Source organism: Solanum verrucosum, unplaced genomic scaffold (genome assembly GCF_900185275.1).
Source record: "Solanum verrucosum unplaced genomic scaffold, falcon-dt-bn FXZP01000688.1, whole genome shotgun sequence".
Lineage (NCBI taxonomy): Eukaryota > Viridiplantae > Streptophyta > Magnoliopsida > Solanales > Solanaceae > Solanum > Solanum verrucosum.
This window is the reverse complement of record NW_026020382.1, coordinates 13019-17985: the sequence shown is the minus strand read 5'-3', so window position 1 is coordinate 17985 and position 4967 is coordinate 13019. Positions and strand designations below refer to the sequence as shown.

Sequence of the window (4967 nt, the reverse complement as noted above, 5' to 3'; positions counted from 1 at the left end):
AAATGATTAAATCATATCAAACTAATTAGTGAGTATAATGTATATTTAGCCACTCGAAATAACTTCAAATATGTTAGAAGTTAACATTTTTATCCCGAAAAATTTTAAGTAACTTATTCTTCATATGATTTTACAGGAAACTTATTCAAACCGTGATAGATTTTTTTGAGTTTGCTCGGAGATTGATATGAACATCTCTGAAATGTCATTCTCAGTGAGCTTAGACCAAGCCGTGGTTGTGAAATGGGGTACTCGAAATGGTTCTTAGTTTGTTTGCACAGAAGAAGAATGTACTGAATCATTATTTTTGGAATGATTAGAGAAATTATCAGATTCAAACAGGATGTCATAAGGTACCAATAACTTATTTCATTACATATGTTATTTTTGAGTATTCTGTTAAATTTACTCATCTCATTAGAATTTAGAGGACATGTATAGTTTCTTTGTTCATTTTGAAGATCATGCATTAGATGGAAATGACTAAATCGTTCTTTTTGGGCACTTGCTTTATTTATGTGTTTAAGCGAAAGATCTATCTTCAATGAGTTTATTTTATCACCGATTACGTTTCTCACTGCATTGCAGTCACCTCGAAGAATTGGACAACAATCCTGACATTGATCGCAATGAAACATTAGGACAATTTATTAAGTCACATGGCTATCGGAGCTATTTCAGAAGGCTTATCTGGTGTGACACTGCAGTTTGTCCTTGTTTATTGATTTTGATACTTGTATAAATTTTTCCTTTTTTGTTCATTCAAAAAATTAATCTTGCAACAAGCAATTGACACATATGTTTCACAGGCTCCAATATGTGCTTCAATATGGTCCAGCTCCTCGGAACGAGTAATGGGCTTTTCTGCTTATTACATTCTTTCATTCTTCCACGACCAACATCTTCTGCAGGTTCTTTTCTCTTAGCTACAGTTCTGAAACACTTTGGTGTGTTGATTATAGCCAATTGTTAAATGTGGTGCACGCAAATACAGAATTGGAATGCTTAGCTTTTACTCATCTTATTGCCCTTGTACCTAAGGGTGCTTTTATTTCTTTCTTTGTAGCTCTTTGGTCTCCCTCAATTGCTCACTGTAAGATGGCAATCACATATAGACAAGGTGATTTTTCATTCATAGATACTTCAAAGTTCTTACTCATTTCTGTGATTTGTTAAGTTAAGCATGTACATCCTTGAGAGTGATTCGATGGCAGTATCAAACGCAGGTTAAGGAGGAGCTGGAAAAGAGAGGCTGCCAAATAAGAACTAATTGTGAAGTAAATTCTGTAACAACAAATGAAGAAGGTCTAGCTTGATTTTATCTTTTGGCTTCTTGCAAGAGTTCGCTGTGCGCTACAAACTACTTGTGATTCTAACTGTAAATGAAATTGCCTTTCCTGCAGGTTGTACCATAGATTGCATTGATGGTGCCACAGATGTATATGACGGATGCATAATCGCTGTACGTGCTCCAGATTCTCTGAGAATGTTAGGCAAAGAGGCAACATTTGATGAAACAAGAATACTGGGTGCTTTCCAGTATGTCTATAGGTACTTTCGACTCCTGTATTTGAATACCTTGGATTTCATTCCTCTTTAATTCTACTTTTTATCTCTTTTGAATTTTTATCTATAGCCCGACATCACTTACGTTGTCTATATATTTGTATTTTCTGTTACCAGAGGAGCTTTATTTTGTGGTTTGGTGAAGTTCAATTAGATTCTACAACCTGCTAGATTTCTGAGCTAATATGAAATTTGTATTGGAGGCCAAGATTAATATAGTTAGCCTCCATTCTGCCTCTAAAATTCTACATTCCTCTGTGACAGTGACGTTTTCCTTCATCATGACAAAACATTCCTGCCTCGCAACCCAACAACATGGTGTGCTTGTAACTTTCTTGGAACCACGAATAGTAGAGGATGTGCGACATATTGGCTCAATATAATCCAGGTGTGTTATGGAATACAGTGATTTAGGACCTTGTATAGAAACTAGAAGATAATGTTTTTCAGTTGGAAGTCATTTCTCTAAATTGTGAACTGTCTAAACTTACAGAATCTTGGTGATTCAAAGCTGCCTTATCTCGTAACCCTTGATCCTCCTCACACACCAGAGCATGCGTTGCTTAAGTGGACCACCAGTCATCCAGTACCCTCAGTTGCTGGATCAAAAGCTTCATGTGAGCTATATCAAATCCAAGGAAAGAGAGGAATATGGTTTTGTGGAGCATATCAAGGTATGAATCTCTTTTTAAGGCAGAGTGTTGAGAGTTGCTTCAAGATATCTGTTCCCTTGTAACCTGCTTTTGTGCATAGTCTACAGTTGGACTCTTCAACTTTGTTCAATTTAGTGAACCAGTTTCTCTAACTGTTAGTCCTGTAATATTTCAGCTTATAAGTTTAATTTGAATCTGTTTATCCCAATTACGTTTCTATTTGATGAAATCGATATTTAGGGGACTAAACTAGCTGCCAAGCTATTTTCGCAGAGAGAATTTTAGTTTTCTTTCCACTTCCCTTTAGTGCACAAACTTATTTTCCGCTTTGTGCTTCACTGTTTATTGATGTATATTTTACTGCAATATTTCAGGCTATGGCTTCCATGAGGATGGACTTAAGGTAGTACATACTACTTCTGTTAATAACAAGCTAAAAACAAATTTGGAGCCTTTTGCAGTTTTTGTTCTTATATAGATGATTGTCCTCCTCAGGCTGGTGTGGCTGCTGCAGATGGCATGCTTAGAAGGAATTGTTGTATTCTAGACAACCCCAAGCATATGGTACCAACCTGGCCTGAAACTGGAGCACGCCTCCTCGTTACTAGATTTCTCAAAAGTTTCATTCAACAGGATGCATAATGTGAGTGATGATAGTTTCACCTTGTATTACTTTAATCCCAAACAGGATACACATATGTACTTTTTGTTATTATATTATTCCATAGCTTCAAAATTGACTTTATCATTCATGCTAACGCCAGAATATTACTCGGAAGATTTTTGAGCTTTTAATAACTTTATTTATATGTTATAATATACAGCTTGTTGGAAGAAGGAGGCAAAATTTTCACCTTCCAAGGAACAGAGAAGAAATGCTCTCTCAAAGTTTCTCTTAGAGTTCATAATACACAGTTCTACTGGAAGGTAAATTGAAATTTCCTTTGCCCCTACAAGTGATCAAAAACTTAACCAATCTCTTACAGGTTGCAACTCGAGCTGACATAGGGATTGCTGATGCTTTTATTCATGGGGATATCTCCTTTGTTAATAAGAATGAAGGTCTTCTTAATCTTTTCATGGTGAGGGAATGGCTCGATATCTTTGTAAATAGATATTTATCGGTACTTAGCTTCCTAATATCTTTTGCAGATATATGTTGCCAACAGAGATTTGAATGCATCTGTTAAAAGGTAAAATAGTTTACTTACTGACCTGAAATCAAGAAACACAAGCTTGTGTTCATATGTTAAGTTTGTCATCATTTTGTGTGGCTCCAGAGGCCGGTGGACACCATTACTAGATCTGTCATCTGCAAAATATTTCATTGGACATGTTTCAAATCGAAACACCCTGACTCAGGCTCGTCGAAATATCTCTCGTCATTATGACCTGGTAATTAATCAACTTGCATATTATATCACCCAATTGCAGTAGATTTATCACTTCCTTCTTGTATTTTTTTCTTTTCCAGAGTAATGAACTCTTTTCACTCTTTCTGGATGAGACAATGACATACTCATGCGCAATTTTCAAGGTTAGCTCTCCAAACTTTTTAAATGCTTGCCACTTTTTTCTTCGTATGTTAAGCTACATTTCTTGTTCCAAGGTAATCAAATAATCTATTATTCTTTCCGAATTTTTATAGAGTGAGGACGAAGACCTGAAAGATGCACAGCTGAGAAAGATTTCTGTTCTAATTAAAAAGGTATTTCATCAACCAGTAAAAAACTCTCCTGTTTATACCTAACTTCCAGTCATAATTGGATTCTGTTTCTGTTCTATTTAGGCAAAAATTAGCAAGAAACATCACATTTTAGAGATTGGATTTGGTTGGGGAAGTTTCGCCGGTGGAAGTTGTCAAGCAAACAGGATGTAAATATACTGGTATAACTCTTTCGGAGCAGCAACTGGAGTATGCACAGTTGAAAGTTGAGCAAGCAGGCCTTCAGGTATAGTACTAATTATAATATCTTATTTTGAACGACTTTATTAAAAAAACTTAAGCCGTTTGAGAGAACAAACTTTTATTTATTTCACCAATTTGTGAAGGAAAACAACTGATCAAGTGTTGCTTCTTACCTTTGTAGATTGTATTTTCAAGGCCAGGCAATGTTGCAACATTTGGTGATCCTTACAATGTTACTGTGTCTACAGTGTATTAGAGTTTCGTTGTTTCGATTATATATTGTAAATTTGTCTTTGCAAATAATAAGTTCCTCAAAACAGCATGAAAGACCCAATGAAGGCATATCATGTCTCATTAGTTCATGCTGAATTATGTGATTTTCTTGTACTGTATTGCCTAATAAAACTTATTCAAAAGAATGAGGCTATTTTTCCTCTTGATCTTATTTTGGGATGTTATATATGGGGAAAATGTACATGTGTATAGTATGTTGGGAGTTCTAAGCTTTTTACAGATGAGTTTGAAAACTCTATACTGGTGAATTTTGCTAAAATTCGAATCTTTTACCTATAAACCAAATATGAAAGAGAATTATATTTTTTTCTTTCGGAAAAAGTAAAAATATTTATGGTAATGTTTTGACTATCCTTAAAGGAAAAAGTAAAACTCAAATATGGTTAACTGAGTCAATAGCCAAATTCGTGCTTTAGGATTCGATGACGAGTTCATCAGGACATGGGAGTACTACTTTGACATGTAAAATAATTAATTTGATCTATATATTGTTGTAGATTGTATTTTCAAGGTCAGCAATGTTGAAGCATTTGGTGATCCTTACA

General features: G+C 35.1%; 1 pseudogene; it reads left to right on the top strand.

Annotated features, from left to right (window-relative positions):
- Positions 1–181: 181 nt before the first annotated feature.
- Positions 182–4384, top strand: LOC125839119 (uncharacterized; annotated as a pseudogene).
- Positions 4385–4967: the final 583 nt, after the last annotated feature.